Below are 14,604 nucleotides of genomic sequence, written 5' to 3'. Positions count from 1 at the left end.
GCCGTTTGGTAAAGAAACATCAGACAGTCTGGTGCACAGCCCTTAAAATTGCTGATTTTTAAGCAAATGTAGCAATTCCATCGCTCTGGTGGACGGAAAACCCACCAGCTATACCCTAAAGTAGCCTACTAGTCTTTTCCATTCCAAGCTAGGCAACGTTTTCTGTACAGTTACTTTCTCAATGGAACTAAACTACTGGCAAAACGTGTGCTAATGAAGCCACAAAGTACAAAGAACTAAGTACATTTTGGCAAAATAAGCTGTTAGGTATTGACACTGCTGAAATGAAGAGGCGAGAACGGAGAAAAAAGTTTTTTTCCCCATCTTGGAATTTTTATTGCTGTTTATGCTTTAAAGTACATATGTCAAAGCTTGATGCATGTGCTTACATCTAATATTCCAAGCTACTGCAAACCTTTCCAGTAAAATAATGTATTTATTTAGTATATTTATGTATTCATTTATATTTATTAGTTTGCATGTATTTATTTGTGTATATAGTTATTTATGCATTTATTTATTGAAGATTTTTTATTTCGTCCCGACCAGGCCAGTTTTAGCGTATGAGAACTGCACAGGGGAGATAAACAGAAAACTACTAATCGTGCGTGTAAATTCAGCGTGTCAGACATATGGGCCTGGTTTATACTTTTTTACTGTCGCATTTGCGTCATTTTTGGACGCAAAAGCGGTGCAAACCTACAAAATATAATTGAATTTTGTAAGTTTGTGCACTTTTGCGTCAAAAAATGACACAAATGCGGCACTGAAAAATATAAATCAGGCCCATAGTTGCTTTTAAATACCAAACCTGTTTCACCTCAGTAAGCTTTTTAGCACGTTAAACCGCTACTAAAGATGTTTGCCCCCAAAATAAATATATGCCTGTATCGTTGCTGATCCTCCAGGTCAAGCCGTCCCTGCGAGTGGCCTGTAGATGCTGATGGTTCTGGTGGCAGGATTTCCCAACAGCACTTGGAATTATAATACATGTGGGGCATTCGACAGTCCTGATATTTTCACTATGGAGATTCTAACGTAAAACTTGGGGGGAGGGGGTCGAAATGTGAGGCGAAGATTCAGATTTGGGGCGCAAACATGGATTCTTTATTAGGTAAACATGGGAACAGATTTATGGAAGGTGGCACTGCACCCAGTGCAGCACCACTTTTCTTGCGCCCCTTAGCACCCCCTTACCGCCACCATGTGTGCGCCGTATTTAAAATACGGTGCACCATGGGACAGGATAGAGGGCAATAGTGTCCTTTTTATTCTACGCTATTGATGCATAAGTAGTGGCAAAAGTTTGGTGCTACTCATGCAGAGTACATAGGGGCCCATTATAAATAATCGCAGGTCCCCTTTTAACGCCTGATCTGAGAATGCCCCCCCCCCCTTGCATACAAAATGCTTGGAGGAGGCACAATGTGGCACAAGGGTTTACAAAGTGCAGCAATGCATGCATTGCTCCACTTTCTAAATATGGTGCGGGGAAAAGGCCACTTAAGCTTAAAGAAAAAAAATGCCTGTATGGTGGCGCTAAGGTGGAGCTAGAGACACTTAAATATGCCCCATGATTTTTAAAATGATAAATTAATAACGTCTGAAAGGAAGATGAATCAGATGAGAAGCTTATAATGGATTCACGTTTTTTCAAGAAGGCGAAAGAAAAGTTGTTTTCATGGGCTATGTATTCTCCATCCTTTGATACCACTAACTATTTCACAGGGCTTTTTCTACAGTGTTGCTGTAACCTCACAACTGACTTCCTTCTCTCTGGTGACTTTGTTCCTTCCCTAACCTCTTAAGGCCCTCATTTTGTGCTACGGGTATCTCCAGTGTTGCGTTACCTCCCCATTGCGAATTCAGCAGGTCGGAATTGGAGTGATGGCTGGGTGTAATGCAGCTATAGTGCCTGTTTTGCCCCATTTCACACTGAAACAGTCAGAAATTTGGGTTATTTCCCCGAATACATTTTCCAGGTACTAACTGTCGAAATGTAGTCGTGGTAAAAAAACATCATGTCAGTGCAAAACTTAAAATAATAAATACACCTCAATGACAATATCCTACATAAACTGTTTGTATTTGATGATTACAATTAATCCAAGCAGTTATCAGTTGAATGGTAGTAGGTTGAATGGTAAAAACTAATGAAACATAATTCTCAAAGTAGCTATATAGAATTGTACAGCTTTTCTACCCCTTTGGGAAAGGACTCAAAATATTTTGATTTGCTCAGCAAGCATTACTGGAAGAGTGTAGCTCACCTGAACTCAAGAGCATGCACCTTTTGATTTGGGGCTACCTATGAGAATCTTCACTTAGAAACATCCAGTGCTACAAAGGGGCAACCAATACATATTTAACAGAATTTCAGTTTGAAAGTGCCCGCATTGGTGAAAAGATCAATCAAAATGTGTAATGTGAGGGAGGCGTGTGTCTAAACCGCCTTTTAGTAGAGCAAGATCACAGAAAGTACTTCATCTTCATTGGAACAGCTTCAATGTCACTATACTATATATTTATCAAGCATCTCCAGTGAAAGGGCAGCAGTGTTTAGGCTAGGCTTGGAGGATAGGGGCCAAGGCAGCGTCCTGATGAAACTTCATTATTTAGGCCTTGATGGGGCACCCTCATTAGACAAGCAGCCACATGGCCTAACTAGTAAGTGGACCCTCACAAGATATTCCATACATTCACCCTGCTCTCTGTGGGGGTAGCTCCACCAGTGACAATACCATTCCACAATGATCCCACATTAGTCGGGTTTTATGCTTAGGATAATGGAAATTGAGCCATTAGAAAATTAGGTTATTGATTAACGGAAGTGAGCAATGTGTATTGTCCCTCTTCCTACCCACCAATTGTATACCATCCTCACACATTTACATTTTGAGGCTGAAATCAGACTACTGCATGAATGCTGCATACAAATGACACGTTTGGTGGTAGTCACAAACAGTGTGCATGATCACAGGTTTGTGAACTCTCAGCTTCCTTAACCTTCTCCCCTTTGCATCATTCATTCTCTTATAAAAACATAGCTTGGACATTTATATAGATGGTAGCTTCACAATGGGCATACATCTTTGCTAGGTCTGTCACTATCCAAGTGAGTCAAAATGTATCTATGTTGGGATCAAGTTGTAGACCAGCTGCTAATAGAAGTGCCTCTTCTAGTGATCTGTCCCAAACAGGAAGGCCACTAATTTCAACCACACATAATACTCAAACTGATAAAAGGCCTGGAAGTTGCAAGGATCATGGAGAGCAAAACTCCATAACTAGCCTTTCCATTAAAATTTAAAAGACAGAAGCACAATTGGTTCAAGGTTGGATTTCAAGGCACAAACTCAGTGGGTCCCTACACACATTATTTGGGCAATTTAAATAAGTTGGTCAGGTCTTAAATAGGTACTTACAACACTTGCATTTGTTTTATTGCTTGCTGCCATTATTGTCTGAGTGCAAATCGTATTTCCTCCAAAATATGAACATATGATCAAATTGTTCTTACAATACAGTATAGAAGAGGGAAAGACACAGGGAAGGTGGGTGCAAAAAGTGTTACTCAAAGGTTATAAGCAGGTGACAAACACAGTAATACTCTTGCGTTAATGTTGTTTGCATTGAGATGTTTTTGCAGGTGTGGTTTTATGACATCAAACCGAGGTCAGTAATATCAACCTACACTAATATTGCATCCACTAGATTGTTTGCACCACCTCAGCAAAATAAGCATGTATTTTTATTTTTTTTGTACACATCTTCTTACATAGACTGACCTTGTAATGTAGTGGGTAGGTTGGTGTATTGAATGCAATATTCTTGTCATACGATGTAACAGATGTGATAGAATGGTGGCATTACTTATCTGTTATTGACGCATGGGTTGAAATAAGCCCATACTTTATTACAGTCATTAGACTGAGGTAAGTGGAGACCTTATAAAACAGATACAATGCTGTGTTCACTTGGAGTATTGTTCATTGTGGTCTATTGTATGACTGTGTTCTACAGTGTGGGATTGGGTGGCACATGTATATTTGAGATTTTGACTTTTGTCAGTGCAGGCATTAATGACCGGAATAGCAGTGTCTTATGGCTGGTATGCTATCTCCATCAAAATTAACATTACTAATAAAGGACAATGCATATCTAAACCTATCAACTTCCATTCTTGAACAGCATAAGGATTGGGAAAGTGTTTGTCCATCCAACTTCAGTGATGCCTGCATTTTAACATTGTGCAAAGTTCTACACCATAACTGAAATGGCATAATTGCGATTAGTCATACACCCTGGTGTAGCAGTTGTACAAGATCATTGATCTCCTTATGTGATCAATAATCTTTCTCAGTAGAACAGACCTGTGATAAAGTAGCACATGATTGCACGCAGAGGTTAGCATGCACCTTTTCCTCCTTGAGGTAAATGTGGGCCTTTTGCAGCCAGTTCAATGATGATTTTGAATCCAAGGTATTTATAAATTGGTGCATGCTATCTAGACATTCTACTAATCTCCACTTTATCATTTCCAGCCATGAGCCAAATCCACTTATTCCTATTGAGAAACCTATTTCAGTGGAAAATGATAGGACAACGTATGTTAATTAAAGATTGGTTGAATATAGATTGATTGAAAAGGGCACGTACTCTTAGTTGAAAAGAGCATGCACTCTATAGATCAAGTGAAATGTATAATGCTTGAAATGTCAAAATGAATTCCATCATCCATATCTAATGTGTCCGAAAAACAAAGATCATACGTATTCATGTGTCAAAGATTTTTCATTTCCCCTGTTGTCTATTGATAGAATTCCATATAGATAGAGCTGTATGTAAGTAATGCTTTTTTTCAGTAACTGGACTGGTAGTTTCTTTTCAGTGGTGATTTGAACCTAGGTCCTTATTCTAGTCAGCATTCATGAGGTCATTGGTCAGTGCTTGGCTTTTTGCAATGTGTGCAATTCCCAGTTTGATCAACAAGAATTTTTTTAGTAACATTCAACTGACACAGATGCTAAGTTGCGCAAGACTTTGTAATCCTTACCTGATGATCACCCTGAAAAGTACTCTAAAGTGAATGAGAATTTTTTTTAACCGCTCATACTCGATCTTTTGAAGACAAACTGCCCTAAAGGCCATTCATTTTAAGGAAAAGCTAGTACTAAAAGGTATACAGTAGATCAATTGTTTGTTTTCTATTAACGGGCATTTGTTGATTCTAGTATTTGTGCCTTGCTCGCTGAGATTTTTCTTCATGCTACAGATATGCTTTTCACGCTTTGGTTGACAAGGGAACACAACTTTTATACAAGTGGCCTTTAGTGCTATTTACAATATAATTTATTGTACTTTTTAAACTGTATGTGTACTTTATATTTATGACACTGTCCAATCTTTGAAGATCTTTAACATGTTTCTTTCAATATGTATTATGCAAACAATATTTCTTATCTGAGTTTTTGTTATGCTCTGTCTATAAAACTGCACCACTGATAATAAAAAGAGATTTCAACTATGCTCAAGGAAACTTATTGATTTGAATGGTTGGTGATATTAATTTTAAAGGAACAATGAACAACAATCCCACATTATCAGGAACAATAACTGCTGAAATGCCACATCCTTCAAGGAATTAAATGCCTTTGGTTCCTAGAGAACAAGAGACCTGGGACCAGAAGTATGACGTCATTTTGCAGTCCCAGATGGCGAAAATCGCCGTTTGCAACCGCAAAATGGGCAGGTACAATGTACCATCCCTAATTTGCAAGTTGATCGCAATTACCGACTCACAAAATAGGGATTTGTGACTCGCAGTTAGGAAGGGGGGTCCCGAAGTCATCCCTTCCTAATTGCGAGTTGCAGGGGGATGTATGATTGTTTGTGGCTGCAATTTTGGTTGCAAAGCAATCACAGTTACCACCAATTTCAAATTGGTGGTAACCCCTTTGCAAACAGGAAGGGGTCCCTTTGTGAATGGATGCAACAATATTTTTTCAGAGCAAGCAGTAGTCCCACAGACCACTGCCTGCTCTGAAAAAATGAAAATAACTATTTTTTTGGGTAGAAATGCATCACGTTTTCCTTTCAGGAAAACGGGCTGCATTTTATTTAAAAAAACAGCTTAATTTAAAGCAGTCACAGACATGGTGATATGCTGTCCCCAACAGGCCACCATCCCTGTGAGTGCAGCCATTCCCAATGGGGTTGCAAATTATGACCTACATCATGACTATTAATAAGGTAGGTCATTTCCGACCCTATTGGGAATTACAAACAGTGCGAGTTACACTGTTGTACATTTGGTTTTGCAACTCGCAAATGAGCCACAAATTGCGAGTCGCAAAACTTGCAGTCGTACATCTGGCCCATAGTTATAATTTGGCTTCAGGTTTATGATGAAAATACTTAATTATGGATAAATCAGCTCAAATTGTGAATGTGTGAGTAATTTTTCAAAACAATTGTACACTGTTCTCTATCAGTTGGTTTACTTCTTTCTATCCCATCCTTATTTCTCTAATAGAGTCACTTCTGGACCCGAGACAGTTCCATTTCTATGTGCAGCACCCTTTCATAGAGATGCTCCTGGTGACATAAACATTATCTGTAAAGTGCTCTTCTACCCCTTGGTTCTTGTTCTACCTTATGTCTAAAACTTAGAAAACATGGAACTATCTACATTGATGGGATGCATGCAAACGCTTTCAAACACTGGAATTCCTCTTTCTTGCCATCAGACTACCTCATGTGCATGCCTTGTTGCTTTCACATGATTTCTACTGATCTTGTGTTCATAGTTATAACTGTAGTAACTGTAACTTTAGTTTTCCTTTCTCCTGAGTTTGCCTGCTTTGATAATCCCGAATCTGCCTGCATTTATACATTACTTAGTAAGTCATATCACTTAATTTTTCCTTGAAAAATACAATCAATGTAATGAATGAATGTGCTCATGCATAACATGTACCAGCTATAAAAAACATTATATTGGGCATCATATCCTTAAGTCAATTGACAGTTATAGTAACACGTTTTTTACTTATTTCTTCCACTGTTGTAACTAAAGTATGTGCTAAGTGTTTTCTGAATTTCCAGACACCCGATAAAGTATTGCAGGATAAACACACACATACACACACACTGATTGTATATGCTTTTACAAGCCAAAACACTTACAGACTAACTCAACGTTTTCTTTTTCCTCAGTTGATACATTGACCATTACAGTGGGTGATAGCATCTTATGGGAGTATAGCTCTTAAGGGCGTAAGAGAATATTATGTGCAAAAATAGCTATTACTGTTATCTGCAATACGCGGTCCATATTGTAAATATGGCTTTTAGAAGCCAAGACACTTACAGACTAACTCAACGTTTTCTTTTTCCTCAGTTGATACATTGACCATTACAGTGGGTGATAGCATCTTATGGAAGTATAGCTCTTAAGGGCGTAAGAGAATATTATGTGCAAAAATAGCTATTACTGTTATCTGCAATACGCGGTCCATATTGTAAATGTGCAGTTCACATTTGACAGAGCTGATGACAGTTTACCAACAATACGGTGTACTCTTCTCTTATGTGCTATCTATATTTGCTTCTAATACAGGAACCAAAGTCAGTATTAGAGTGACTATCTCTAATAGTTTATTGTACTTTTAAATTTTAAGAAGAATCATTTGTAGGTACAATATTTACTTTAGAATGAAGGCGACAAAAAAACAAGGTGTGGTGTGTCTATAAATACGAAAACCAAATGGTATTTGAATGTATACTCTTAAAATGTTGATTTATGACCTATTATGAACATTTTTGTCAGTGTTGGTCTGTGACTGATATTGCCAACTATGTTGGACTGTAGACAGCGTAAAGCTATAAATGCTACCTTTATCTTATCAGGTCAGCCATTTCAAGCTCAAGAAAATCCCTACATGCTTTCACGTAGAAAAACTTTGCAATGAGAAATGAATGTGGTGCAGGCTTTAGAATACCTAAACATTGACAATACCGTTAACAAATGAAGAATTTTCTTAATGTGTCTTCCTAAGTTTTTAGGAATAAAATGACAATAGCATCATGTGCAAATCCAAGCATTGCACTGCAATTCAACATGTCGTAAACAGAATGACTGCTCAGCCCGATAGTGCAGCTTCCGTCACTACTTATAATACATAACAATATGAGCAAAGACATAAACAATTATCTGTAACAGTAATAATTGTGGAGTCTACAAAGCCCAATTTCGGTTGGCTGGGGGGACACACTCCCCAGTGTGGGCTATTCAATAAGGGGACCGCACAGGGCGGATGAAAAACACTTGATTAGAAGTAGGAGACCTGTGTAGGAGAGTCAGTGGCGGTTCTGTAGAATTATAGGGCTCAGGCCCAATAGTGACCCTATTGGAATGTGTGGTCCTCCTGTGTAGTGCTTCCAGCTTCTTTGTCACTCTCCCACCCCCCCCAGGGCAGTAATCCTGGCATCACTTTTGTGGTTGGGGACCCAGTTTCGTACCGTAGTAATGTAACTCAGGGTGGATGTGTTTTGCTTTGTGCTTCAATGATATTTAAATAGGTCTCCCAGCACTCCCCACCGGTCCATAAGTCTCCCCTCATACAGAGCAACATAAGGGTGTTAGCTTCCACTCGTATCCATGTCAGCAGTCTGGCCAACCAACTCTGAAGATCAGGGGGGCAGGCACTTTCCATGCCATCGCTACCTGTCTTTTAAACAGAACAAAGACAAGGTCACTAAACCTATGGAGGCATCTGTTGCCTTTTGCTCTGGGGCATAGTCCCAAGGGCCAAGATATGGGTGTTGGCGCAAGGGTGTGTTCTGCAAGTTCAGACACTGTGACAGTGACCTCTTGCCAGACCGTGTACAGCACCAGGCAATCCCATACCATGTGATGAAACCCAGCATCCAGCAATTTACAACAAGGGCACTCAGGGGCCATAAATGTGGCACATGGATGACTTTAAGGAATGGCATAAAAAAATGACGCACAACTGCGTTAGCGCAGTTGTGTGCCATTTTTCTTAAATATGGACCACAGTTGTGCGTCATTTTTTTTAACACCATTCCTTAAAGCCATCCATGCGCTATATTTATGAAACGATGCACAATGGTGAAAGGAATGGCTAGAGTAAAAAAAAAAGACGCTAGCTGGTGGAGGATGGAGTTAGGGGAAATGGCGCTAGTGGGTCAGAAATTACGTTAGGCTGGTTAGTGGCAATAAATCTGCCGCTAGTCAACCTAACGTCATTTTTTGACCCACAAACAGCCAAAAAATTACTCCTGTTTAAGTATAGACAGGAGTCATGACCACCACCCCAGTGCCCACCACAGGGGATGAGTGTCCCCTGGGCATGCCCTACTTACCTAGTGTCAGGAAGGTGGCCCCAAGGGGCCCCCAATGGTACACCACACACATACGCAAACACTTATCTGCAACTTACCTGGGATGGGCTCCCTCCTCCAATAGTGTCCCTGTGGAGTGGGTTGCGGGTGGGTGGTGGAGTCGCTGGGGGTTAGGGTGGGAATCTTGTGTCCATTCCATGGTGTTTACCTATGGAAAGGTGTCTACCTGCACTTTAAAGCCTGGTTTGACCCAGGCATTAAATAATGGAGCTAAGAGGGTTTAGCACCATTATTTAGGCACGCATCCACCCGCACGTCATTTCTGCTCTGGGATTTAAATATGGAGCTGGGGGCTAGAGTCCTTTTTAGAACGGGAATTCCTACCTTGCATCTCTTTGATGCAAAGTGAGTTCGCGCATCCTAAAAGTTGCGCTACCTCCAATATTTTGACACTAGACAGTTCTAGCGTCAAAATATAAGTATGGAGTAAAGGTAGCGCTGCTTTAGTGCCAAAATAAATGACACTAAAGCAACGCTAAGCTTCCATAAATAGGGGGCCTAAATTTGTGGGTGAGGTATGTTTGCAACAGTTGCACACAGCAATGTTTTTTCAGTTCACATGTTGCATTATAATTCATCATGTTGACTCCTGTAAACTGCAGTACTTACACTAAATATGGGCCTAAATCTCTCAATACAACTTAATGCTGACTGCCTGAAATATGAATACAGAAGCAATTCTCTGCACAAAGTCACTGAGAGAATCCAGTACCTGGAGTGATGACAGGGTAAACAAAAGTCATCCTGTGCTACACAGATGTCAATGGTAAGCCACCTTCCCAAGGAAAGACCTTTCCTCAAGGATGCAAGAAGATAGTGGGCAAGAGAAATAATCCAGTGTGATCAATGCATGCTGTCAAGGTTTGCGTGTAAAGTGCATATCACATGCTTGCCTTAGCCTTCTAACCTGAGGTTAACAATGTCTACATAATATTATTTGTAATTAAAGTGACTACAGGCAGATGAGTGTGTATTGGTCAATGTTGAGTGGTGACAAGATCCTGGGGCCTATTCACAACTGCTTCTTACACCTCTGAGGACATTAAACATGTAACGTAACTCTTACACATTTGAGTAACTCTATTAGTTTTAGCTATTCACCATTTCAGAGAGTAAGGTAGCTCAAAAGTGTAGAGTTACATGTCTCCAAGCCCTCAGTTTAGAGGGTGGAGTCAGAATAAAAATAATGATGACCATATAATTACTACAAGTACTTACAATTCGATTCAATGTGTGGTGGCATCTCCACATTTGTGACAGAACCGTTGCACTCACATTCATTCTAAAGTAAAACACCAAATGATAGTGAATAGGCAACCTCTGGACAGATGGCAGCATCTCTACACTCACTGAAAAAGAGCTTGCTTTTGTCTTTCCAGTCAGTCAGACACCAAACCCAGTGGAGGCAAACTGGCCCAAGAACTGGTTTGAAGTGACCAATGTGGAAGGTACTGCTCACTAACCTAGCCACACCTTTGGGTGAGCACACAGGGTCTGAACAGGGGGAGTAGAATTTGGGAGTGAGGGGTACTGTGGAATTGTTTGCAATAGAACAACTAGTAACTGATAAAAAAGTGGGCAAGGTTACCCAATTGGTTAGGGCGGGCTTAGGAGCTATTCCCAACTACTAGCTAGTGCCAGACTTAAATATGGCATCACCTGGTGCCCTCTTAAGGACAACTTCTGGACCTGCAGAAGAAAAGAAGTGGTTTGACCCTGCTGTCTGTGTCTTGAGAGGAGCCCTGAAGGACTGGGCCTGTTCCCTCTTGTAATCAGGAAGAATTTCAAAGAAGTAGACTTCAAAGGTCAATTGGCTGCCCTGTGTACATAAAGAGCTACAACACACTGCAAGAGGCCTGTCCCATTTGACCAACTGGACTTGACCTAGATCCTGATGGTAGCCTCTGCTGGAGTGAGTCTTGACTTCCAAGTGCAGCTCCTGCGGTCCTGGGCCCTCAATTGTGTCTGACAGGACTTCTTCTATCACCTCTGAAAACATGAGATGTTGAAAATTGTTGGTCTTCCAGACCTCTTGAGCACCAGGACCATCCACTCAGTCAAGGGCATAGCCCCAAAAATAATATGCAATCCACTTTGAACCCTATGCGTAATAGCACAGAGTGAGCAAAGCAAACCCCCCTGCCGCCACCATGTGTGCTCCGAATTTCAAATATGGCACACCCTGGCGCAAGGTAGGGGGCAATAGCATCAACATTTTTTATGCTATTGATATACTGTTCAGGGTTAGTTTTAGGGAAACAACTTTCCCAACTCTCCTCAGAGCGACGCAAAGAAAACACAAACACCAGGCAAGGCCCGGAATAGATGAAATGTTTGTTGCGCTACCAATGTTTATTGGCAGGCCAAGGCAGAAAGTAGACACACATCCCAGTGTTACGCCTTACAAACAAGCATATTTTGCCCTGAGTCATTTAAGTCAGGCAGGTATAAATGTTTAAAGGTATTGTCACAGCAAAACTCCAAAAGGGGACATAGTCCAAACATGGACAAGCAGATAGAAAATAGAAATGGTGCATATACACAAACTATAAGACCTCAAAGTAAAATGATACATAAGGCAGTGTGGGCAAAACAAGTGAAGAGACAATAGTTGGACTGAAGGCAAAAAGGGGACTGGGTTACTGACGGGCTGAACTTAAAGTGTGAGACCAAGCTAAACTTAACAACGTGGCTTGTAGAAGTTTGTTTGCACAGCTGGCGTAGGTGTCAGAGATGTCAGCAGGGAAGACTTGGGGCAAAATAGTAATGTGAGGGGGGTAACTATTCTGTGAATGAGAGGGGGAGGACATGAACAAGCAACTTGGTCAGGGAAAAGAATAGCTAGCTTGGTGGGATTCAGATAATGCGTGAGAAAATTAGAACTAAAGTATGATATCTATGTGGTACATACTTATAGATATATATTTTTTTCCTCCTTTTTGATAGTAATATCATACCCAATTGTAAAAATGTACTATACATATATGTGTGTGTATATATATATATGTATAGTAAAAGCATAGAACTAACAATGTATCAATAAAATACATATCTTTGGATGGATTTACACCATTACACATTTTTTTTAATTAAATACACGTATTGTCACATAGATATATACCTATAAAATATTCATTATTCAAACATAGACAAAATGATATGCTAGTACCCCAATGCATTCATGTGTTATAGGTCCATAGCCATTAAATCAAACATTTCTTTATGTACTTCCTCTACATCTTGTTGTTTTATAAGATATCTGTGGGCTAGCTCCTGCTCTGTAGGGGAGTACCACAGCAACACCCATTGCGTTTTGACACTGCCTCAGATGTTTAACTATTTGTATTCCGGACACTGGCCCAATATCTGACACCAGCCCAGGGGTAGGTTTCGCATGTCAAGATCTAGGAGTGATGCTTACATTTGTATTGCATTTCTTGCTTTCACTATGTGTGCTGCATTATGCAGCACACAGAGTAAGGGCAAATCACACTTTCAGGGTGTTGTGCAGGGTGGAGTTCCTTTCAGCACAGACACATTCTCCCCCTCAACGCAGCTATCCTTGCACTATGGTGCAAGCGTGGCTGCACTGGTGCACAACATCGGCTTACCACTTGCACAGGGAGGTATACAGGGCAGCCGTGTATTCTAAGGTAGATTGTGAATCCCTGCCTTTTTTAATATGACGGTGCATGATGCTGCCTAATTCTGCACAGCAGCAAACACCATCATTTTCTGTTTGATCTAGCCCTCTAACTTGTCAAATGGTGAGATTGCAGCCACTTGTACACCTTCAAACATGATGTTTCCATACATGCACAATGTGTTGTATGCATTTATTCTGTGGCCATTCCCATGTGGCGCATATGGTTGTGTGTGAGTTGTTGTGGGTTCAGCCTGTATGGGTTGTGTTCCACAGGTTGCAAGCTCTAGGGCATGGCTCAGGGCAGTTGCAAGATGTGTTGCAGTACACTGCAGCACTTTTGATATGCAGTGATGTGCCATATTGTCCTGTATACAGTGCAGCCCTGCAGTTCCCCCTGCGCCTGCACACATTAGTGTTCCCTGCACCAACACAGGCATGGTTGCAGCATGATGACAGGGTAGCTGCCTTGAAGTGATGATTTGTTAGTGTGCAGGGAGGTGTCCCTTCCTACACATGTACAAGCTATTTTGGGGGAGATGGCATTTCAATGTGTGCTGCAAGATGTAGCACACATGAGTATAAGCAATGCGACATTGAGTTAGGGAAGCATTTTGGCCTGATACACCACCCTGACACCCCCTGGGGTGGTATTGACTTCCATCCTAGTCTCTGATGTCTACGTTGTGTTGGTACAGGGGCTTAGACTATATGCAATGGGTGTTGTCATGGCACAGCCACACTATTGCACGTGCCTACCAGGCAATGTGGTGCATATTTACATGGTGAAGTATGGCCATAGTGATTGGCCTATGTTGACGTTGTGTATATGTTGGTGTGCCTAACACAACCACAGGGTCAGTACATTTGTGGCCTGGGTGAGGATGGTACGTTTTTACTCAGAGCCTATGTGTCTGGATACAATCCTTTAGCATGCAATGAGTGTGTCCTATGTGCCTCCCCTTCTGCCATTAGTGGAGTTCTAGATATCCCCCTCCGCAACCTACCCTGCATTTGTGGTTGTTCCTGGTAGTCTGCACTGTCCTGCAATTCCAGTGACCAGTTCCTCCGGGATGACCGCTGCAACCATCTCCTCCAGCTCATCAAGATCCTCCAGTGGTGCAGGACTTCCACCTCCAGTCTGCAGTGCTGCCTTATGGTTCCAGGCAAGTTTCTCCTTAGTTCTGTGCTTGACCTCAGTGACAGTTCTCTTTACCTCTGCGACACTGTTTATTTTGTCCACTATTTTCTTCCATATTGCATCTCTCTTCCAAACTGGCAATTTGGAGGTGATGAATAGCTGATGTTGGTGCTCCGTCTCCTCTCTGACCAGGATGTTGTGCCCCTCCTCACTAAAGTGATACTTGCGCTTTCTCTTCTCCTTCTCCTGTGATTTTTCTGTACCCTCCTGGCTGGTACTTGGGTGTTGAGGGTCTCCCTGGGGTCTCGCCTGGCCTGTTGATTCCATCTTCTGTTGCAATTGCACTCTTTCCTGCTTTTGCATTTTATTTTTACGCTAATGAGGTATTAAG

This window comes from Pleurodeles waltl, chromosome 2_2, assembly GCF_031143425.1.
Source record: "Pleurodeles waltl isolate 20211129_DDA chromosome 2_2, aPleWal1.hap1.20221129, whole genome shotgun sequence".
Classification (NCBI taxonomy): Eukaryota; Metazoa; Chordata; class Amphibia; order Caudata; family Salamandridae; genus Pleurodeles; species Pleurodeles waltl.
This window is presented reverse-complemented; position numbering follows the sequence as displayed.